The 25,664-nt window shown below is 37.4% G+C and overlaps 1 pseudogene; it reads right to left on the reverse strand.

The window, feature by feature from the left end:
• Positions 1–24,240: 24,240 nt before the first annotated feature.
• On the reverse strand, positions 24,241–25,415 carry LOC116900150 (annotated as a pseudogene).
• Positions 25,416–25,664: the final 249 nt, after the last annotated feature.

A 25,664-nucleotide genomic window follows, 5' to 3' on the forward strand; every position in this document is an offset into this window, starting at 1 on the left:
GGATCAAAAATATGAGTTTTTTTTTACTTAGTATCTATGTAGTCTTGAAAACATTTATATCAATTTTTATCTCTTTCTCCCTTATTTGGATATTTATTTATTCTTCTGTTCTCCTTCTTAATTTAATATTTTCCCTGTATTCAACTTTATTAATTCCTTTCTATCTTATTCCCCAAGCATTCCCTAAAGTATGTTGCAGTTGTTTAGAAGTCTTGGCCTGGGTTCTATATTTCACACTCTGCTGAACTGACAATAGTTCTCCCATGGAAGCCTCACTTTCCAAGGAGACTGCTTAGATGCTCAGAGTAGTGTTGACATCCTATCTCACAGGTAACAAGTTCCCAATCCATGTCCTTTAAATTAGACTGTTGTCTCTCTTAGTGTATTCAGTTGGATATTATGATAGCACATCACAGTTAGATCTTAATTGGCATTAATCCCTTTGTCTTAAATTTAAAAAAACAAAAATCATATAGTCTTTATGACATGTGTGTTTATTTGATTTATTTATCTCCTAAAAAAGGCATTTGTAGTCTGTATTGCCGAGCTTGATAATTAACATGCAATAGTTAATTGTTTAACTATTATTTTTATTCTCTTGTCCAGTGATCTCTGAATTCCTTAGTTTTAAGCTTTATTTCTCCTGGAAAGATCCAAGCAAACAACCCTGCCCTAATCCTAACTCTGGGTCCTTATGATTAGCAGAATAAATCTTTTCTGGGAAAAAACCTCTTGGCAATCAAAAAGTACATTACCCTCAAGTTGAAATCATACATACCCTATGTGGATAAATATACCTATATTCCCTTTTTTCTTTTATATAAATTTAAATTAATTTTGTATTTATTTTATTTTTATTGTTGTTTTATTTATTTACATTTCAAAATGTTATTCCCCTTCCAGTTTCCCCTCCACAGAACCCCCTATCTCCTCCCCTGTCCTTGTTTCTATCAGGGTGCTCTTTCACCCACCCACCTACCCACCTACTCACCCACCCCCACCTCAGCATCCTAGCACTTATGCTGGGTTATTAAGCTTCCAATCGGATCAAGGGACTTCCTCCCATTGAAGCCAGATAAAGTTTCATCCTCTGCTACATGAGCAGCTGGAGCCATGGGTCCCTCCATGTACTCTTTTGGTTGGTGGTTTTGTCCCTGGAGCTTTGGGGGATCTGCTTGGTTGATATTGTGTTCTTCCTTCAGCTTTTTAATTAACAAGGATATTTCTATTAATTATTATGCAAAAACCCACATTGTACCTTTTAAGAAAAAAAATGTGTCATTTTGAATTTTAGACCATCATTTGTAAGTAGCTGTTTCTATTAGCAGGGTTCTGACCTGAGTTTATTGTTTTGTGGAAGCCCCTAGGCCTTTCTTTTCATCTTGACTTGAAGAAGTTTCAAACTGCCAAGTAGAGGCTCTTGTCAGCCAACAATCTCATGCGTTTTCCATGCTTGGCTCTGGCCTTGCCTATTCCTCAGAGATAGTTGGATCCACGGCAGGATGGGGCCAGTTTTATCTTCCTTACCTGGAGCTTGCTCCTTTTTTTCAGCAAGGGCACCAGTGCCTCTGTGATCTGTGGTTGCTGCTTGTGCTGCTTTTTAGGACTTTTAGTTACATTGATCTGAATATAGCTGTTGGGCCCTTTGTAGGTTGGAGTGGTTCCCATTTGTTACCTGTTGTTTTATAAGCTCCATTCTCCCTAGAGGTTTTCCTATATGCAGGGGCCTCTTTAAAAATGTTTTGAATCCTCCAACCTCACCCTTTTTTTTTAAAGAGACAGAGCTTTTAAAGCTGTTTTGTTTTCAGGGAGAATTGGTGCCTCTACCTGGAAAAAAAATTATCTCAGGTGAGTTTGATTCTGCCATATTTCAATGCTAAATGTAAAGTTAAATTGTTCTTATTCCCAGTCCATGCCCCAGAAAGGGGCTCATGCTAAATATGTATTTAGAAACAACTTGATCATATGGCTTTTTTAGTTATTTTCTGACTAGATCATAAAAATAATGCATTTATTCTATTCTACATCCTGCCACATGGTTAGTTACCTGTGCTCAGGTACTGCGCCTATCTCATTACATCTTCCCAGACAAATGTCTTAGCCTGTCAATATCCCAGAATCCTTTTTATTCTCCATTGTCTGACCTTGCTACAGGCAATCAGATTTTTTATTGACAGGTGCCACACACCTGTATTTTTCTACAGTATCCATCAAAAGTGTCCACCGACACTGTTCTACTACACAGTGATCATTGCACAATGGTCATGACACAATGGGAAAAAAAGATAATCACATAGTAGGCATCACAGAGTAACAATCACACAGTAGCTAATACTAGGTGTTCTTCACACTGTGGCAATCACAGTGACCATTATAATATGACTATCATACAGGTAGGCATCTCAAGTGGCTAACACATAATGGCTATCACTTAGTGGTTATCACAAGGTGTCTATTACATGTGGCCATCACAGTGGCCATTACAGAGTGGTTTTTCAAAGTTAACACTCTGGTAGCCAACACAGAGTGACCGTCTCATGATGTACCTCACAGAGTGGATATTATACAGTGACCATCAGTGTATTATACAGTACACGACTCAGTGGTCTTCACACAGTTGCCATCACAGTGGCCATCAAACTGTGACCATCACACACAGCAAATAGTGGCTATCACATAATGGTCATCACATTGTGTTCACCACAAGGTGTCCATCATACAGGGGTCATTACAGTGGCCATCAAACAGTGGGTTTCTCAGAGTTAACAATACAAAGTAGCCATCACGCGCTGTGTATCACACAGTAGATCACACAATGGATATCACAATGTTGCCATCACATAGTGACTATAACACAGTGGCCATCACTCAGTGACCATCATACAGTGAAGGTCACATGATGGGTCTCACTCACTCACTAGATATCAAACAGTTGCCACATAGTTATCATCATGGGGTAGGAGAATTACACAGTAAAATCACACAGTTTATCGTTACCCCAGAGAGTGGCCATTATTTAGTGAGGATCAGATGGTGACTATCACACAATGACCATCACAAGTGGCCATCATTATAGTGCCTATCAAAGAATGTCCATTACACAGTGTCCATCACATAGTGTTTAATACACAATGATCATTGCACAGTGGTTAGAACCAAGGGAATCAAATGATGGCCCTCACGCAGTGACCATAATAGAGTAACAATCAGACAGTGGCCTTCACACAGTGTTCGACACACAGCAAATATCACAAATAACTATCAAACTGTGACCAACACATAGGTAGGCATCACACAATGACCATCACACAGTGGCCATAGCAGGGTATCCATCACAGAGGGACTATCACAGTGGCCATCAAAGAGTAGCTATCTCAGAGTTAGCAATACAGGGTTGCTATTACATGATGGATATCACACAGTTGATTACATAGTAGACATCATCACAGTGTCCATCACACAGTGGCCATCAAAAACTGGCCATCTCTAAGTGGCCATCCCACAGTGATTATCGCACAGTGAACATCACTCAGATTCACTCATACTGATGCCATCACACAGTGCCATCACTCAGTCATCACATAGAAAACATCATACAATTGCCATCACCAGTGGACATTACATGATTTCCATAACATAGAGGCCATCACAATGACTAACATAAAATGGCCATAGCACAGTGACTGTCACACTGTGTCTAATATACAATGAATGATCATTGTCCAGTGGCCATAATACAATGGCTTTCAAATGATGGCCCTCACAGTGGCTATCTATCATAAGGTGGTCATCACTCAGCAATCTGCTGAGCCTGCCCAATCTGAATGGTTGGAATTAACCAACAAAGTGTTGGAATAGAGGTAGCTTTAAGGACTGATGTTTTCTGTGTGTAGTTTTAAAGACTGATGGTTTCTGGCCTCTATATCTCTAACTATACTGAATGTTGAAGCTGCTGACTTTTAAAAATATCTAAGAAATTTCTTGCTTATTCTGTGGCTAAAACCCACTGGGTTGGGCTATTCCCACCTGTTGCTTAAAAGAGAAGTATTAAGTAAAGGATTAATCGCTAGAGCTTTTTTCTCTCTTGCTCCAAACCTCACCTTTTGCTTGTCATGTGGGAGGGATGTTTGGAGCAATAATACATTTTTATTGAACCAGGAGAAGAGAGTCATGCTTGCAGGTTGAAAAACTTTTACACAAGCAAATATGCATAAACATACATAAATTCATACACACAGTCATTATCACATGCTTATTTGTTGAGTCCAACAGCCTGCCTAGTCAATTTATATACTTGCACAGACATACCCATGCTCACATACATTTGCATGTGGAGTAAAAGCCTAAGCACCAGTGTAGAAAAGAACTCACTCAATCTTGGATGAGAAATAAGCTTTTAACTTTATTGCATGGGGGAAAGAAATGCTTCTACCCTTTTATTGCTAAATGCATTAAACCCAAGTCTTTAAGAAAAAGGCTTTGTCCTCTTTAGTAAGACTAAGCCTGTCTTGCTGTTAAGAAAATTTGTACCATCCCTTGGTAAGAAGACTGTCCTTTCTGCTCTCTTTGCAGCTTCTTCTTGGTCTCTCTTTCTCTCTGCATTCTTTGTATTGCCTTCTCCTTCTTCCCATAGCTTAATGTCCTCTCTATTTCTATGGTAAAGTAAAAGGGGGAAAAACCTATAAGACTATATAATCTCTTAATTTCTAAATTTCTCTCTTAATTTCTAACTTACTTCACTCTGCTTTTCTTCTCCTTCCTCCTAATCTTGCTCTCTCCTTCTGACCTCACCTAATGTCATCATTCCTAGTTTTTGATATCTTTTTATAGGTGAAAAGATCACATGACTTCTCCAAGCAACTTTTTTTTAAAACAAAGGTTGACTTAATGTTCAACGATAAATTCCAATAATAAATCGAATAAGAAGATTACAGCAGAGATGTTTATATGTGTTCTCACTAAGAGTAGTTATCTCACTAGACATTTATTCTATGTCTACAACAGAAGGTGTGGCCCAGATTAAAGGTGTGTACTATCATGCCTGGATCTGGGACTTATTTTGTCCCAGGCTGAACTTGAACTCTGCTTGACATCTGCTTGTCTTCGCTTCCTGGGATTAAAGGTATGTACTACCCTAACTGGGCCTAAGCTTTTCATAGCCACTATGCATCAAGATCTTCATGCCAAGATCCAGGTCAGAAACTTGTGTCTTTCTGCCTCAAGGTCTGAATCATGGTCAGCCCTCCAATTTTGGATTGTAGTTCATTCCAGATATAATCAAGGTGACAGCCAGGAATAGCCATTACACCTGGTAAAGATTCCTTTGGAGAAAACTGAATTTTTATTTTGTGAGCAGTTGTCAATTAGGATAGATTCTGAGTTAGGGATGGGGACTTGCCTTGGGATGCTATATGGCTTGAACCTGTTCAGGAAATGTGCATGTTCCCAAAGTCCCTATAAAGTCATATGTGTGTCTTGTACAGGCCTGAAGTTATGGACTGATGTTAAAGTCCTGTCCCCCAACTGGTTCTTAATGTGTCAGTAAAGAAAACTGGGGCCAATTGCTACAGCAGAAGGTACAGGCGGGACTTCGGTCCTAGGAGAAAAAAAGGCAGATGGAAGGAAGAGAGTTTTTCAGATGCTTTGGAGGGCGAGGGCCAGCAACCGTGTGAGGTCTTGGAGGGCTGGGGCCTGTGACCACTCCTACAGGTGGGTGGCCAGCGATGTTTGGCAGGGGGCTAGGTGGGGCTAACCACTGAAGCATAGGGCAGGTGGGAGGAGCAGAGATAAAATATAATTAAGGGCACACTTTTTCCAGGCAGGAGATAGTAACACACCCAGCAATTAAGGCAAGTTGAAAAGAAATCTCAATCTCTCTCTCTCTCTCTCTCTCTCTCTCTCTCTCTCTCTCTCTCTCTCTCTCTTTATCCAAGGATTGAAGGCAAAGTGTGAGGGTGCTGGTAGCGCCATCGCTTCCTGGGGCTAAAGGAACGGTAGAGCAAAAGGGGAGCAGGGTGGGGGCTGGAAGACCGCTTTCCTGGAGTAAAGGTTACCATAAAACTGCATGCTACACAGGCACTGTGGAAATTGTTTTGGTGGTTCCTCAGAAAACTAGGAATCGATCTACCTTCCTGATATTTTTTAATGGCATTTTGCTAATTTTAAAGGGACTCATTGCATAGCTCTATTTAACCAATCAATCAGAATACAAAAGAGTGTAAATTGGGTAATCAAGATGGCCCCATCGGTAAGGTACCTATCACCAACCCTGAATGCTTGCAAGTCATCCTGTGGCATCCATACGCATAACATTATATGTATGCATGCACATGCACATGCATGTCGGACTTCGGGTCAGCCTTGCTGCTGGGGCGCCAGGCCAGAGCACTGTCAGCAAGCTGCTCAGTGGAGGCAGAACACAGGCTGTGATAGGAGTCACAGCCTGTGTTCTGCTCAGCAAGGAAGAATGGTGAGATCTAGAATGCATGCTGTGCTTTTCAATCTCCTGTGTACTTAGGTGCTGCTGGGGACCTTGAGGAGGTGAGACCGGGCCCCACTTCCTCTACTCACCAGGCAGAAAGGGGATGGCCAGGCAGAACTGGTTTGGTTCCAAGTGAGAGCGGAGAGTATGAAGAGGCTGAAAGAGAGAAGGCCTTGTCTGGGAGATTTAAGTGCAGCTTTTTGGGAATCCTTGGTGCTTGTCCAAACTTTTATTTCAGGGTAGATGTGAATGCATACTCAGGGTTAATCAGGAATTGAGTCTCTTTTGTGGGAAGGAATGCCCAGGAAGAGAAGCTCATTGACCTATCTAGATACCTTATTAGCATGGAGAACTCCAGGTTTTTATGCTACTTGACTGGTTGTCATGATACCTTGGGTATCATGGTTACTTGTTCCAGGACAGGTGAAGCTTGACAAGGAGCTGGTTCCACACCAACCATTCTCAATTCTGAGATTCCTGGGGTTTTGAACCTGCTTTAACTTTTACCACTTCTCTCTGGTAACATGGTTCACTTGCCCCACACATGGTGGGCACACACATGCACACACACACACACACACACACACACACACACACACACACACACACACTTTTAAAAAAATAGGTTAAAGAGACACTAAATTCTTTGCACACCAATTTTGTTGATTATTGTATGAGCTTCCTTTTAATGAATTTATTTCATCATGGATTTATTCAAAATACCAAACACTGTTATTGTAACTGATGGCCGTGGAAACATGGTCATGAATAAGATGAAATGGACTTTAATAGATAGATTTATATACTCTCACTTTTTTATGTGCAGGAACAGATCCTGTTCTTTGAATCTACATTCATGCAAACACTTGCTTTTTATAGGACTTAAAGTTGGTTTTGTAAAAGACAACTGCATACATGACTACTGTGTATCTCATAGTATTTCTCCCAGATAAATAAATAAAAGTTGTATTGGTATTCAAAAAGGAGAATTTTCTTTCTCTTTAAATCTTTTCATAGCTTGATAAGTTTTTATTGATAAAAACATGTGTGGTAACTTGGTTACTTCTTGAAGAATAATACACTTGTTTCTAGTTCTGACAGTTATGAATTAAAACATTATAAATAATCATGTACAAAATTGTTATTAATGTAAGTGGTTAAATTCTGGAGGTTAAATTCAGCATTGTAAAAAAATTTCAAACTGTCTTTCACAGTGGCTATATCATTTTGCATTCTTACCTGTCCCCCAAGAAAATATCCTGTAAAAATTTGGTATTAGCAACTTTCAAAAAGAATTTGGCATGTTTACAGGTTTAAATTGATATACTAATCTAACTTTAAGTTCATTTTTCTTAGAACAAAGTATAAAAAGCATTATTTTATAAACAAATATCTATCTGCTTAAATTTTTGTCCATTTTAAAATTATTTAATCATGGTAAAACGTGTGTAATGTAAAATTTACTATGTTAACTAGTTTTAAATTCATCACTCAGTGGGTATGGGACTGTACATTTTTTGTACAGTCTCTAGAACAATTTTATCTACATTAAAGGGGACTTTATACAAAATAAAATGTATCCTATTTTCTCACCTTCCTTTATTTTTTCAGATCTTATCAGAGATCAATTTTTAAAATCTATGTAATATATTCTCTTTATAAATATAATATATGTAATTATACATATTAGTTCAATTGTGTTCACTGAGAAGTAGATTGTTTTGTAAGAGAGTTGAGATTCTTTGGTACTTAAGACAGCTTGAGGAATATTTTCAAGTGTGGGAAGCTGAGGAATCTCCCGAATAAGAAGCAATATTTGAAAAAAAAAATGAAGAAAAGGACACATTCAGAAAATTATATGACAGATCATATTGCTTTGATTTTTGTGAGTACAAATTCTTTCTTTTTACTAAATTTTATTGTGCATTTTTAATAACAAAGTATTATAGAAAAGGTGGTTAAAATAAAAATTCGTTTCTGTTTTCACAGAGTGTAGGCAGTTCTAAGAGCAAGGTATTCTCAGGGCTCATTTCTTCCCAGGTACTTCTCATTGAGGCCTGAGACTTTTTCTCTCTATGCCTTCACATGGTTTTTCTATTGTGCGTGAACGTATATCGATTTCTTCTCTTTTTTTCTCTCAAAGACATGGTTAGACTTAAAAGTTTCATTTCAAAAGGCAGTTCACATTCTGGGGTTGTGATGTTGATTCCAACACATAGGTTGATGGAAGAAAATTATAGTCCATCTGTAACAATATATAAGGACTGTTGCAGAAGAAGGCAGGAATTTTTCAAACAGGATAAAGGTGACCCAAGCAACTAGAGAACAAATCAAGTTGTCACTGTTTTACATATCTGGGAGAGAGTGAAATTGAACAAAGGCATGGTACAGTGATTCGACAGATTCTATAATGTGTCTAAATGTGAAATGTGAGGGAGCTTTCAGAAGAAAATTCTTTTACTAACTTTTAAGCTACATGCTTAGACAGATACAATCATTGTTCATGACAGAGTGTGCCAAAAGACCAGTAATAGGGAGAATATCAAGGACTCCATTTCCATCATAGTAAAAAGTCTAAGATCAGAAACTTCTCAGGAAATTCAACATTTGTCAGAAGAGAATGATTATACAGTATTGGCTTGGAGGTCACCTGTGAATTGTGTATCTCAATGTAGTATATATAGACCAGATTTCTACTCAGAAGCCTGAAAAGAAGTTGTGCTTTTGAATTCTGTTCTCTCTTTTCCATTAGGGAAAGTTACAGTTTCATCGAAAGTTCCTCTATCTTACCTAATTAATATTAACAGTAAATCTGGCATTATTAGTAAATTATTATTTGAATCTGTTAGAGAAATACATTCTGCTCCATTTTAATCTAAAAATTTATACATTGGCCTTTGTTCATCCTTCAAATTTTAATACACTAATTATTTCACACAGCCCTAAATATGATCAACAAAAGTGGATTCGTTAAGATACATGAATGAAGCATTCTCTCACTATTTTCCCATGCTACATCCCATGTAGCTTTCCTTCTTTTATTTCTGAATGCAATTTGTTTAAAGTATCCAAAGATATTCTTCAACATTTGTTGATCATAACTAGTTTTTATCTTTCTTGTCCCTCTCCACAAATCCTGTGACAAACTTCCAATTTCAAACAGCAAATTTAATGTTATTATCTTAGGAAAGCTAAATAAATTATCTTATCCTAAGGAAGCAAGCAAAATTAATAGGTTTCTCTCACACACGTGCCTGTCTTTCACATTTCTCAATATTCGGTTGAACTGTCCTAGAACTAAATCTTACTTATGTCCTTTCACATTGTACCAGTAAACATTGTTATAATCCAAAGTTCTAGAATCAGTAACATTGAAAATTAGAATTGAAAATGTCTTCGCTGCTTTCTTTAATTTTGAGTGTTGAGTTACATGATGAAACAATTGAAGAACAGGACACAATCAGAGATTGAGAATTACACTATTCATATATAATTCATATAACAGGCCATATTGTTTTGATTTTTGCGAGTATGGTCAGGCAAATAAACCAAACAAGATAAAAAAGATCAATATTTCAGAGAGACAGGTTTTAAATTTATTTTTGAACAAAAATAAAAAATAATTGTGTTTATAATCTCTGGAAGCTGATTAACATTAAGAATTCATTCAATGCTTCACTCCTTCTTTAAAAGGGGAACAAGAATACCCTTGGCAGGGAAGAGAGAGGCAAAGATTAAAACAGAGACTGAAGGAACACCCATTCAGAGCCTGCCCCACATGTGGCCCATACATATACAGCCACCCAATTAGACAAGATGGATGAAGCAAAGAAGTGCAGGCAGACAGGAGCCGGATGTAGATCGATCCTGAGAGACACAGCCAGAATACAGCAAATACAGAGGCGAATGCCAGCAGCAAACCACTGAACTGAGAACAGGACCCCAGTTGAAGGAATCAGAGAAAGAACTGGAAGAGCTTGAAGGGGCTCGAGACCCGATATGTACAACAATGCCAAGCAACCAGAGCTTCCAGGGACTAAGCCACTACCTAAAGACTATACATGGACTGACCCTGGACTCTGACCTCATAGGTAGCAATGAATATCCTAGTAAGAGCACCAGTGGAAGGGAAAGCCCTGGGTCCTGCTAAGACTGAACCCCCAGTGAACTAGACTGTTGGGCGGAGGGCGGCAATGGGGGGAGGGTGGGAAGGGGAACACCCATAAGGAAGGGAGGGGAGGGGATGTTTGCCCGAAAGGGAAAGGGAATAGCACTTTTCAAAATGTATATAAGAAATACTCAAGTTAATAAAAAAAAAAAAAAGTAGAAATGGTCTAAATGGACCAATAGCAGGTAATAAAATCATTTCAGGAATAAAGCCTGGCAACAATGAAAAAAAAAAAAAAGAATTCATTCAAGTAGTTCTTTCAAGGCAATTTGTAAAAGTCAGCAAATATGAAGAAAGAGTCATAAAATGATTAATGTATTTAAGTTAACAGCATCCTTCACTTAAGAGAAATGAATTAACTTAAGTCAACACACAGCACTCCTCTTTGATGGAAAAATATTCTTAAGCATTTTATAACAGTAATAGTTCCCACCCTGAAGCACTGGAGGAACAGAGCAAGTTGAAATTCTATCTAAATAAACAGACCACAGGAAATAGAAAAACTGGTCAAGTGTAACACGGCAGCTTAACAAAGAACTTTCTTCCTGAGAAAACTTGGCAGAGTAGTGAATCGAAAGTAGCCTCTTATCTCCAGCATCAACGACTTTGGAAACTCTCCCTCTTTTATATTTACTTGACTGTAGCAAGTAATTTGTACTATTAGTCAACCATGGTAAATTACTTAGTTGAAAAGAAAGTAAATCTTACTAAGAAGAAAAGAAAACTTTGTGTATAGAAGAAAATAAAACCAACTTGCTATGGAATATGAACTTCTGAAGTGCTTTTTATTTGTCTTGGATGTTGATGTAGGAGGAAGTACAAGTAGATTTTGGGTACTTTGCAAGCAAGTTTGTAAAATGGAATGTCAAGATTACTTATTGGAGTGTGTCTTCAGGGAAGCCTGGGAATATAATGCTGGGTTGCAGATACAACAGTTTCACCTCCTACTGTCTGCACATTTTCACCACTCCCACGAATAACCTCAATTTACAACTTTTGGTCTTGTGTGAGTCAACCTCAGCAAACCTATTGGTATTGTAAACAACTGATGACCTAGGCACTACCCTGAGATATCCTAGTCACTCTGAAAATATAATGTAGTTCATTGATAACATACAAATAAACTGTGAGGCACTGATCCAAGAATTATAATTGAATTTTAGTGTGGTTTTCTGTCTTTTTTTGGGGGGGGGAATTCACAAATAACTGAAGTTTTACTCGTTTATATAGAAGATGAACTATAAACTTTTCTTCTCTATGTCTGAGGTAGCTTGTTAAGTTTAAATGAGATATATTTTAGAAGAACATAAAATTGGTTGTGTAGAAAGATAAGGAGGTTCTAGGAGGAATTGGGGAAAAAATCATCCTTGATATCAAAAAATGTCCTAAAGGTACTATCATCGTTTCAATTTGAAATGTCTCCCATAGGCTCACGTACTGAAGACAGTCTCAAATTGGGGGCTGGTAGCAACTTTAGGAGGTAAAGTCTAAATAGGCAATATGTCACTATGGGCATTCAAAGATTATACCTATGTATATTCCCCCCTTGTCTTGTTCTTCCAATGTACCCGGAAGTGAAGTGCATTGAGAGAGAGAGAGAGAGAGAGAGAGAGAGAGAGAGAGAGAGAGAGAGAGAGAGAGATTGTTTGAATTCCTAGCCAAGAAAGGATACAAATAGTATATGTGGAGAGAAGGCTAACATATACATAAAACAGACATTTTGTATAAATACCTGAATCTGGGAAATTCTCAAGGTAGCTCCTCTACTCTACCCATGTCTGACATTGTGTGGATGAGGTACAGAGGATTATAGGAAGTGTACACTTGAAGTTGCTGTAGCATCCTAAAAGGTAGACACAGATGAGGTGCAGCTTCAACACCCCATTAGCGTCCCATTCTATTTGTGAAGAGTCATTTACAGACAGGCTGATCTCTAAAACAACAGAAGGAAAGATTGAAGTTAGCAGGACAAATACTAGAACATTTTGGCAGAAGGTAAGGGGAACCTTACGCAAAGGTAACAGTGACTGAATATGTTACTAGTGATACCCCTGCCCCCACAACCTTTAGAGACTGTCATAAATGACTATCCAAAAAAAGAGAAACAACTATATCTTTATATCCAAGAAGAATACTGAGTGATGTCATAATATATTTTATTTCATTTTATGGCTTTCTAAATCTTTATTTTATTTTAATTTTTGAAGTATTTATGCCCTTTTATACTTTAATTACTTGGTAATTGTATTTTAACTCTTGCTAGAGAAAGGTTTGTGTGTTTGGGTGATTGGTTAAGTTTGTCCATATCTCCTTTTTATCTCAAATGTGATGTACAATATTTTCATAATTACTTTATGTACCTTTAATTTAAATAGTTCCTGTCTTAATTTTCTTGTTGCTTTGATAACATATCCTGGCAACAACAACTTAATGGAGAAAAGGTTTGAAGCACTTTGAAGATATAGTAAAACAACAAAAGGAAGTCCTAGTAGCAAGAACTTCAGGCACCTGCTCCGTTGCACCCTCAGTCTGGAAGTAGAGATTAATTGCTGGTACTCAACTAGCATTCTCCTTTTAATTCAACATGGTACCCAAATCCAGGGAACTGTGCCATTTAAAATTGGCAGTCAATTTCACTTCAGTCAATTTGATCAGAATAATCCTCTGGCCATGCAGGATGCTCTTCTCCCAGGTGAGTCTAGATTTCAAGTTTGCATTTAAGATTTAACACTATTTTTCTTTTCACTTCTAGTCTTTCTCCCATTTCTATTTTCTTCTAGTGTCAATATTCACTTATAAAGTCCTTCAAATTACAGAATCTCTGGAATTTTTTCAGGGACACAAATGAAATGTACAATTGTTGACAAGTAAAAGTTAGCACAAGGTCTGCCACCAAATCCTTATGTTTTGCTTCTTTGTTTTAATAGCAATCAGCTTCTCTCCTAAACAGCAGTTGGAAAAAAGTCCAAGTTAAAAAAACTCATACAAACCAACAAACTAAAAGCAGAAAAATATGACAGAAAATGGAAATTGGAGGATACCTCTACCCAAAGAAATGTGCAAAAAGCAGCAAATATAAAAATAAGAGGCAGTAATATCCTGCCATGTTCATGAACACACAATTTCCTAATGATAGAAATAACAGTAATGTGATTGGAGAAATGTAGAAAATTATTTTAGAGTAATACCATTAAAAAGAATGAATGAGCATAAAGAAGGCCTGAATAAGCAGATCAAAATGTATAACAATCAATCCAGGACCTGCACAAAAAATGAAACTGGACAAAACGAACAATGGGACTTGTAAGGAATTCAAGAATGTGGAATAAATATACAATAAAAACGTTGAGATTCTTAATTACAACCAAACAGAAATACTAGAAATGAAATAGTCAACCAGTTAGAGAAAAAGCAGAGTAGAAAACATCAGTATACAGCATCAAGCATAAGAACGAAGAATGTATTTCAGGGTTAAGTAAAAAGATTTTAAAATAAAGTTCAGATACATATGAAAACAATTAAAAAGCATGTTTCAAATGTGCAGGAACTTTCAGGTGCAATCAATAGAAAAAAATTTAAGAATTCATGAAGCAGTGGAAAAAACAGATAAAATTTAAAGGCATAGATAATGTTTTATAAAATTGTAACAAAACAAAAATCTGAAAATAAAGAAAGAAATGGACATCTCCACGAAAGGCATTTGGACCTCAGATAGACATAAGGAGGGTACCTCTACATTGATGATCACAGTTGAGATATCAAAAATATAAGGCAAAGAAACATTAAAAGTTGGGAGGAGGAAGCATCAATTCCAATTAATGGAAGAAACAAAACAATAGAGTAATATCAGTTCTTTCTTCGGCAGTCCTGGAAATCAGGAAAGCATAAAATGGTAACTAAGTGATCAAGGATTGCTATACCTGGCAAAATTGTCTCTTACCCTTGATGGAGAAATGATAACATTTCAAGATAAGCACAAAGTACATTGCTTTTATTAAAATTCATTACGCAACACAACCTCAGTAAAACAAAAAAAATATTCCTATGTAGAAATAACAGTGCTGAAGCTCTCACTTACCTATATTCAAATACAACATCGTAGTCATAAAAAAACCTTACATAATCCAATGGAAAGACAATTAGAGAATTCAGAAATGAACTCTGGTGACAAAGAATCAAGAATATACACTAGAAAGACAACAACCTCTTCCACAATGGTGCTCTTATATCTCCACTACAGAAAAATGACACCAGACTCATTTTCCCTAACTCTGAGCAAGAGTAAACTCAAAATGGATTAAAGACCACGTTAAAAATCCCAAAACATCATGATTTCCAGTAACTGTCCTAGGGAAAGACTCCCTGTGAAACAAGAAACAAGCACAGGCCAGAGTCCTGTGAAAACATTTTCTCCAGCAGCATAGGAAATAGTCTCAAGAGAACTATATAAGTCTATCTGTAGTTCTGATGTTTTTGTTTGTTAGTTTATTAGAATAATGTGACTTTATTTAAAATCAGTCAGTCAATAAGAAAACAAGGTAATGAGATTATGTATGTTAAATTTAAAAAATATCCAAAAAAAAAAAAAAACTCATATCAAAGGACGCCATCAGAAGAGTTGGCGGGTGAAAAATCTTTGCCAACTGCATCCTAGATTGGCGACTTGTAAATAAGATATATAAGAAAAAGAAAATCTAAACACCCAAACCAAATATCCCAACCAATATATTGCTAAAACACTGAGAGTTGTCAAAAGATGAAACACAAATGACCAATAAACATAAAAGAATTAACATTAGCAAACAGGTAAATGCAAATTAAAATCTCAGTGCAGTCAGTTTACATCAACAGGAACTGGGTACTATTCTTAGAAAATTACAGCTGAAATTATCTTTCTGGGTTTTTATAATAGTGACGGTGTTGGCAATAACTTCTCCATTCAAGTGGGCCTGTTCAGACTTCAATGCTCATCCAGACTGGAGGGAGATAATACTCAACACCGTGGAGACAGGAGACTACAGAAGATACCACGATGGTTACCACATTGTAACCTGTCACATTAGTAATAATCATAGAAGGACTGACACTCCAAAAGTTGAATATTTTACAATAAAGTTAAGCTTAACATTTATGTGTTTCCCTGAATGTCTGTGGACCAAACCTGGAAACTAGGGTATTAATGAAATCTTATATTTGTTTCTGTTCAGGTTCTGTTATATACTTTGAAATCTTCAAGTCTTCACTGATATTGAGTAGAATTTATAACTACATGAGTGTGGTATGGAGCAATAAATCTATGCAAACTTGCCAAGTACTGATTTGAACACAAGTGAAAAAATAGTGTCTTTCTAGAATTTATTTGACGTGCAACACATGTCTAAAATCAATTAATATTTTATCTAAGTCCATAAGTTCCTATTTACTAGATAATGTATCAGTTGAAAGCTGTTTAGATGCTACTCCCTGAATACATTCAAAGTGCGGGTCTAAAGTGTTTGAAATTAGAGTATGTGAACAATTTCCAGTGCCCTGACTAGTAACAAGGCGCAATCTGCTGTTTTATCTTTTTCTTGAATGTAATAATGTCATGCAAAGGCCCTCTGCCTGTGAGCATTTGCAAATGACTTGTAGAAGGAAAAAAAAGAAGTATTTGGCTTCCTAGGCTAAGAATTAACTAGATAGATTGTTGCTTTGTTCTATTAAATGACCCTTCAGCTGCCACAGCTGGAATTAAAATCTATTTCTTTGCTTCTCAGAATGGTTCTTCTTAGGCAATTTTGTCTCACATATGTGTTGATTGTAATGAAAAAACCTCAGTGTCAAATGATCCTGAGAATAAGAAATAATACTGGAAACACATCTCCATTTCGCCAGTACCTTCCGCTTATTCTTTAAAAGCCTTGTATTCAGCAGCTGAAGTGTATTCTGTCACTATTTTCTTTATTGTTGTTACTTGTTTCTACTTTGCCACAGATGTGGAGTTGCAATATTGATGGGAAGGCATCACATCTTTTCAGAATAGGGTTATGATGAGGAGAAAGCAAAATGAATTCTGTAGGCAAGAGAAAACCCTTTCTATATACGTTTTCATTTTCCTCTGCTGATTACTTTTAAAGTCTTTGAGCTTACAGTATAACCTTTGTTTAGGCGTGCTTGTGTGGTTTTTCTTTGATTGAGGCCCTGCTGTATTTGTTGTATTCTACATGAGAAGAAGGTAAAGTCTAACCACACAACAGATAGAATTAGAATAAGGTGGTGTGGAAATTTAGTGAGACATGTCCATTGGCAGACAATAGGCCTTCAGTCTGGCTGTAGTTGATAACATAGTAAAGAAAAGCTATTTCTAGATTCAATTAAACCTGTTATTGCACAAAAGACCAAAATTAAACAGCATTGTCTTTGAAATGAAAGTGGGTTTCTGAAAATAGCAGGGGGAGAAAGCATTTACCCAAAACCTTCTGTAAGTGTGAAGACGACTCTCAGAAGAGCTAACGTTTTAAGACAGTACTGTCTTTTGACGTTATGTTTGTTCAAGAACCAAACGTAAGCTAATGAGACAAATTATGGTTAAGCAATGTAACCAAACACAGTTTTTTATTGAGAGCAGTTCAATGTGGTTAATGCCCTGAAGAAGAATAGAAATACTATGGGAAGTGGCACAGAATAAACTTTTCCAAAGGAAATTTCCCTATTCCCATTTAGTTTGGCTTGACCAAAATTACAAATGCACAGAAGTAGATATAAAGACAGACAGACAGACAGACAAACAAATAAATAAAATGGCTTAAGCCTGTGGAAAAGGTATGGGTTTCCCAAAACGAGGGGAGCTGAGCAGTTCCTTAGTAGAATAGCCATTGGCCATTTAATCATTTCAAAAAATAGTTATATTGAGTTCTTACAATAAAACATTATGTAGCTATTATTGTCATTACTATAAAATGTTAGGAATCTGTTCAAGCCTTTCATAGAATTTGTTTAGTAATTTATGTTTTTATAGCTAGTTAATGGCAATGAGAAATTCTGAGCATAGCCTGTAGTCAAATCTCAGATAGCTGCCCACTGTACTGTTGTTTCCCAAAGTGAGGTCTTTAGAACTCAGTTTTTCAAAGCACCCTACAGAAAGACCAACACTAAGTACATTAGAAAATGACTGTAATTCCCCTCTGTTGCTAAGTCATATGACACAATTATGTTTTAAAGTGTCAGAAGCCATCAGATTACAATGTACTATAGCTATACAAATCTCATTTTCTCCAATATAGTTGATAATTGTGCCTTTGACTTCTAAGACAAAGTTGTAGTACATTCATTTTGCAAAGACAACATCAAACATGTATAAAGGCAAAGACACTATTCTGGGGTCTATTAAATATATAGTCATGTATAATACCTCCAGTTTTCCACCCAAATGACACTGACTAATAAGTGGGTTCATATTCTCTTTCGATTATATAGAGTCAAAAGATAGGAAAAGAACTCATGGCAGAATGAAAGTAACCTTTATCAGTAAGACATCCAGACTCAGATAACAAGAGCTCAGTGAGCTGACTTTTTATTGGATTTGAGTATCTCCCTCCTAGTGATTTTCTTCTTTTATCCATTGATCTTAAGATGTACATGTCCCTTCAGGCACATGTATTGGATTCCCAGCATCTGCCCACCAGCATGAAAATAACTGTCCTGTCTTGGTGCAAAAGTGCAGAAACAACTGCAGGCTTCTTGGAGGCGGGAACATTCCTCTTTGCTTTTGTGCTATCAACCCAGAAACAGAAACATATTTTTGGGAGAAATGGAAATATACTGGAAGGGACAAAGAAAAACAGAGAAAGAAACTAATTGTTTTAATCTTCCCCTTTGCCAGTGTAATCATGTCTTAATTGCCTCCTCTGAATGATCTCTCTAACTCCTGGAAAAGGGGGGACATCAATCTTTTGGTCTACATCCTAGTGACATAGGGATTAAAAAGAGGAATTCTTCACCTGAGGACATTGATCCACGGGTCTTAAGTAGCAGTAACATGGAATGTTCCTGGGGGATTCAGATGATTAAGGAAGCAAAGCAAAATATCATCAAAGCAAAACAGCCAGTGGAGGTCACAATAGGAAAAGAAACCAAGTGACAAAGGGTAGCACAAGTTAGGTTTAAGTAGATATGAGAGAAGCAGACAAATGCAATTTGCAGACACCCCTTTTTCGTTTATTTATTTATTCACTTTACATCCCAATATCTTCCTCCTTCTCTTCCTAATAACCTATCACACAGCTCCTCCTTGTATCCCTCCTCTACTTCTCCTCTAAGTAAGGGGAGAACACTCTGGATATGATCCTACCCTGGCACATTAAGTCACTGCAAGACTAAGCCCATCCTCTCCTACTGAGGCCAGACAAGGTGAACAGCATGCACAGGCAGGCAAAAGGTTCAGGGACAGCCCCCACTCCAGTTGCTAGGGGACCCACATGAAGACCAAGCTGCACATTTGCTAGATATGAATGAAGAACCTAGATCCAGCTCATGTCTGCTTTTTGGTGGTTCAGTCACTGACAGCCCTCATGGGTCCAGGTTAGTTTACTCTGTTGGTCTTCCTGTGAAGTTTCTATCCTCTTTGAGTCGCTCAATCCTTCCCCCATTCCTTTCCAAAGACTTCCTGAGCTCCATCTAATGCTTGACTGAGAGTCTCTGCATCTGTTTCCATTTACTGCTTGGTGAAGCCTTTCAGAGGACAGTTATGCTAGGCTTCTGTCTGCAAGCATAACAGTGTATCATTAGTAGTGTCTGGTATTGGTTCTTACCCATGGGATAGGTCTCAGTTTGAACCAGTTATGGGTTGGCCATTTCCCAGTTCTGCTCTGTCTCTGTCTATCTTATAGGTCAGACACACTTGGGTGGAAGGTTTTGTGATTGGTTTGCTGTCCTAATCCCTCCATTGGAAGTTCACCTAGCTACAGCAGGTGGTCATCTCAGGTACCATATCCCCCACAGCTAGGACTCTCAGTTAGAGTCAGCCCCAGAGAGTCCCTAGGGCCTCTTGATGACTCAGGTCTCTGGCATGTCCTAGAGATCCCCCTCCACTGATTTCTATCCTCTCTCCCCTCATCTCCTTACACACATGCCCTATTTTTCTTCCCATCCTTTCTCATCCAGTTCCCTCCCTATACCCACCTCTGATATTTATTTTACTTCACTTTCTAAGAAAGATTCAAGTACCCTTTCTTGGGGCCTCCTTGTTATTTGGTTTCTTTTGGGTCTGTAGCATGGTTGTCATGTACTTTATGGCTAATTTATAAGTGAGTATATACCATGCATGTTCTTGTGGGTCTTGGTTACCTCACTCAGGATATTTTCTATTTCCATCAATTTGCCTCAAAATTCATACTGTCCTTGTTTTTAGTAGTTGATAGTATTCCATTGTGTAAATAAACTACATTTTCTTTATACATTCTTCAGTTGAGGGGGCATCTGGGCTGTTTCCAGTTTTTATCTATTATAATTAAAGCTGCTATGAACACAATTGAGCATGTATCTTTGTGGGATGTTGGAGCATCTTTTGGGTATATGCCCAGGAGTGGTATAGCGAGGTCTTAAGGTACAAGTATTCCCAATTTTCTGAGAAACAACCAAGTTGACTTCTAGAGTGGTTATATAAATTTGTACTCCCACCAGCAAAGAAAGAGTGTTGCTTTTGGCCTCATAGAATGAGTTTGGCAATGTTCTTTATGTTTCTATTTTGTGGAATAATTTGATGAGTATTGGTATTAGCTATTCTTTGCAGGTCTGACAAAAATTCTGCTCTAAAATCATTTGGGCTTTTTATTTGGTTGGGAGACTGTTAAAGCTGCTTCTATTTCCTTAGGGGTTACAGGACTGTTTAAATAATATACCTGATCTTGATTTTTCTAAGTGTTATCTGTCTAGAAAAATCATGCATTTTCATTTAAATTTTCCATTTTTCTGGAGTACAGACCTAATAATTTTTTGAATTTCCTCATTCTCTGTTGTTATGTCTCCCTTTTCATTTCTGATTTTGTTAACTTGAGTACTGTCTCTCTGCCTTTTAATTACTATGGCTAAAAGTTTGTCTATCTTGTTGTTGTTGTTTTTTTTTTTTTTTTCAAAGAACCAGCTTTTGTTTCTGTTGATTCTCTGTATTGTTCTTTTCTTTCTAACTTTCTTTCTAATTCATTGATTTCGGCCTCAGATTTGTTATTTCCTGCCATCTACTCCTCTTGGATGTGTTTGCTTATTTTCTTCTAGAGTTTTCAGGTTTGCTGTTAAATTGCTAGTATGAGATATCTCTTGTTCATGAAGTCACTTAGTGCTATGAACTTTCTCTTAGTACTGCTTTCATTGTGTCCCCTGGACCAGTGATTACTGGGTAGAGAGTAGTCAGTTTTCATGAGTATGTAAGCTTTTTGTTGTTTCTTCTGTTGAAGTCCAGCTTTAATCCATAATGGTCTGATAGGAGTTATTTCAATTTTCTTGTATCTTTTGAGGCTTATTTTGTGACTCAGTATATGGCATTTTTAGAGAAGGTTCCATGAGGTGCTGAGAAGGTATATTTTCTATTTGGGTAAAATATTTTATAGATATGTGTTAGGTCCATTTGATTCAAAACCTATGCTAGTTTCATTATTTTTCTGTTTAGTTTCTGTCATGTTGACCTGTCAATTGGTGAGAATGGAGAGTTGATATTTCCCACTATTAATGTATGAGGTTTGTTATGTGATTTAAGCTTTAGTAATATTTTTCTTATGAATGTGGGTGCTCTTGCATTTCAGGTATAGGTGGCAACAGAAGTCAGTTTGGTGAATTTTTTCCTTTGATGAATATCAAGTGTCCTTCTGTATCTCTTTTGATTACTTTTGGTTGAAAGTCTATTTTATTAGATATTAAAATGGCTATCCCAGCTTTCTATTATCATAAAATAAGAATATTGTAGTGCACATGTCTCAAAGTAAAAGCAGAATGTACTTTGTCCTAGAAAGAATGAATACTTACAATCATAGCTGTTTTTCCTAGAATAAATCATTGTCAAAAACCATGTATGCTTCTATATTTTGTTCTATCATTAATGTTTTCAATATAAAATTCAAGGTTGTACAACTTTTAAAAACCAAAGTATCAAATTCTCAATCTGGTCGTATATGTACTTATCAATGTAAAGATAGCTGTTTGCTCACCCAAACCAGATACTCACCAAGTAATTGATCCTGGGAACCTTTGCACACTGAGTTTTAAGTGCTTTGTCCTTTGACATAGACAATTATCATGATAAGCTGTTGATTTTTTACTTCTTGATGATGCCTTTATTGTGACATGATATCCACTTTCAATTTTAAAGTTCCCAGGTTGAGAAGTACATCTTATATTTATTTTCTTACTATTAGTGTTTCATAGAATGTCAGCAGATACCACATAGCTTCTAACTCATTTGTTACTTGTATTTGAATACTGCATATACAGTGTGTTGTTAGTAATACTGAAATACCTTGTTTAGTTCATAAATCAAATGAACCAAAGCTTTCTGGACACCACCAAACTTGCTTGTAACTGAGCATTTGTCTGATTTTGGGATCAAGCTTTCCTCTCAAGTATCTTTACTTGCTAACCAGAACTTCAACGGTGTCTCTTTCTGTGATGTTGTATGCAAATGTTGCATCTCATACATCTGATGATGTCCTCTAGATATAGTTTAGTGTCAAATAAAGTAATGGGCATGTAAATATACACACAGTCAGGCAGAACAGACTGGGAAGCCCAGTAAATAAGTCTGTGATCAAATGCTTTTTAGTAATGTTTCCAAGAACACACGGTGAGAAAAATAATATTTTTTTAACAAACGATTTTGCAAAAACTAGACATTGATACACAGAAAAATGAATTAGGTCCCTTTCTCACACTATAGGCAAAATATATTAAGGTTGTGACTATATGTTTTGAAACTCAAATACCCAGAAACAGGTTTAACAATTTAAGATATAGGCCTTGGCAATCCTTTCTTTAATGAAGAAGCCATTTATGCTACTTTCACTAAGGTATAGGTAGCACTGAGGAAGAAAGCATGAGACATCAGTAATAGCTGGAAGTTAGAATGCAGTACCACATTGTACAGTGCTCTAGACCCAATACAATTATTGTAATCATTTCACAACAACTGTGGTTATCTTCTTTTGGGCCCACACAAGACTGATCAGTTCAGCAATCAGTCTTGGAAGGGCAATAGGCTCACATGTCCCCACACTTCACTAGTGAAATAGTGGCTATTGATAGTTCCTGGAGTTGAAGGAATCACAGTCTTCTACTCAGCTTATCATGGTCTAGCCTATGGGTCAAGACCTTAGGCACACAGATGGCTTTTCTTAATCCCAGAGAGTCACAAAATAAAATTAAAAGGCATGAGTATGAGAGAGATATTTGTGGGGATAAGGATAGGAAGACAAGTGGTAGAGAGCTAGAAGAGAATGAGGAATAAGAGTGTTCATGTGTGAAACTGTCAAAGAGCAGATTTAATTACTAATAAAAATTTTTAAAAAGATTGGTGAGCCAACCAGTCTTTCATGGAGAGAGTTTCAAGATGAAGGTAACACAGATGATCTGGTTATGGTTTCTTTACATTAGCTTGCTTTCTTGTTAATTTTGCTGATCGTGCTATACTCGTAAGAGTACCAAGAACCTTGCCATCTCATCTTCCCCAGCTCTTACCCTCTGATAACATTTACTTCTGGCTTTAAAAATTTCTAGTGAATAAATTTCTCTAATTTGAAGTATCAAGTGTTATTACTAATCTCCAATTACTGTTTGGCTATTTTGTGCACTTGTCTAAAAGAAGCATGAGTTTAATACATATAGACATAAATTATTAAAGAGAAATGCCCTTACTATGTTCTTTCCATAGTATACAAACTTATTACATGGATCTCCATACTACTATTGTAGTTTCTCTTTTGCATGCATCTTCCAGAGGGATGTGTATGATATCATACTACTTCCTAATTAAGCTTCAGACTCGCTATGATATTAGTATCGTAGATTCCAGCTATCAGCCAAGTTTTCAAACACCTCTCTCCAACTTTTCCTTAGTAGCCACACTCTCTTTCTTGAGTTATCTTAAAGATATTCATAAGCCCTTTTGGATTACCAAGGTTACTCTGTTTCTAGGGGTCACCATACCATTGTCCCTTTAACAAGTCCCCTTATTGTGTTTGACAGTGGTGGTTCATACCTTTAATCCTTACACTCAGGAGACAGATGCAGGCAGATCTCTGTGAGTTTGAAGCCAGCCTAGATTTATCATTCTTGCTTTATATATGACAACTCCTACCAGATAAGCTTATTATAAATTCATTTAGTTCTGTTTCTCACCACTTCTTTCCAAGAATCAGGATCAGGATTTGTGTGCTTTAGTGAACTAAACAAATAGCAGAACATAGACATTAAAATAAAATTGAAACGATACACACTTTTTCAATTAGTGAATTACTAAAAGTGCACTCAAACTTAGGAAATGTACAGTTATTGCATTTTCCAGAGTAGACTCATATGACATTTATAATTCTAAACTGCAACAGAGAGAGAGAAAATTAGATTTTTTTTTACGGTTTTCATAAATGTCTATTTCATCATTGGTGGGTAGCACATTTAACAGTTAAGTACATTAAATAATGTAGAGAAGGCCGCATGACGGCAGCACTTATAACGAGATAACCATCCAACTAGAAAGCAGCCAATGGGTCACTGTCTAAATATTTAAAACACAGCTCTTGCTTAATCATCCTTTGATGTGATCACCTTCTGGGAGGGGAGGAGGAGCCTGCTGGTAGCATGGAAATATATTAGGGCCAAATCTTCTGATATCTGTTCACAGAGGTTTCTTTTAACTGGACTAAGCCTCCAATTCCAAGGCAAGCCCAAGTTTGTGGCCTCCAGCATTAAAGCTCTTCCCAGACAGTGTCTACCAGAGCAGACAGTGTTAGCTTCACACCAGGCCTCAGAGTCTGAGCATAGCCCACTCCAATTAAACTAGAGTTGTTGACCTTTGCAGAAATAGAAGCAGTGGGGTCCAACTGGTATTTAGCTGCAATGCCAAAACGAGTGCAGTTGGTACCTGATGTCCAAGCAAGGTTTACTGAAGTGTCAAAATCTTCACATACTTTCTGATAAATTGATCCTCCAAATTCTGTCCCATTATTTACATTTGTGTGTAGCTGGAAGTCCCCAGTCCTGTAGCCGACTGCAAAGTTGCTCCTTGTCAGCTTTGACTTGGCACTGTCATTTGGTACCCAGCAAGCCAGCCCTCGTAACTAAAGATGGCTGACCCATGGATGGCAGGTCCAGCAAAATCAAAATCAACATCACAGCCAAGGTTTATACATTCCCTCTTGTAAGCAGACTTGACTTTACCACTTTTCTTTCCTGCGTTCGGTGAAAACGTGGTGTCAAAGGTCAGTTTCAAACCTTGACAAATCTGGTCTTCAATTGCAATCTCTGTCCCAGAGTGTTGTCGGTGTTCCATTTCTCTGTGAAAGTCAGACCATACTCACACCATTTGTACTTGGTCTCCAAGGTCCCACTGACTTTACCAGTGTCTGTATTAGATGAGCCAGATGTTGAAAATTCCACACCGCTGCATGACTTCGTTTTCACATCCAGTTTTACCAACCCCAAACCAAATCCTTTGTTGAAAATATCCCTGGCAGCTTTGCCAAGGTCAGCATAGGGTGGAGGGATACACATTGGCCATGGGCATAGCGGTATACAACACTCAGCCATGGCAAAGTCGCGGGGAAAAGGTGATCTGCCGGTGTCCTGAAGGGCGCTGCTGCCACCGCTTGGCTCGCAGCTGAGGCCACTCTGCTATCTGGAAGTTGTGCTGCTGCCACCGTGGCTGGAGGGCAAAGTGAAGGAGACAAGGTTGCGCCCAGCCGCAAGCCTGGCCTCCCCGGAAAATGAGATTCTTTAATGTTTGACCTGAAGGTATTTTTGTTAGAGTTTAGCATATCATGACTTCATATGGGTGGA

The sequence above is a fragment of the Rattus rattus genome, chromosome 5, assembly GCF_011064425.1.
Source record: "Rattus rattus isolate New Zealand chromosome 5, Rrattus_CSIRO_v1, whole genome shotgun sequence".
In the NCBI taxonomy this organism is placed as follows: Eukaryota; Metazoa; Chordata; class Mammalia; order Rodentia; family Muridae; genus Rattus; species Rattus rattus.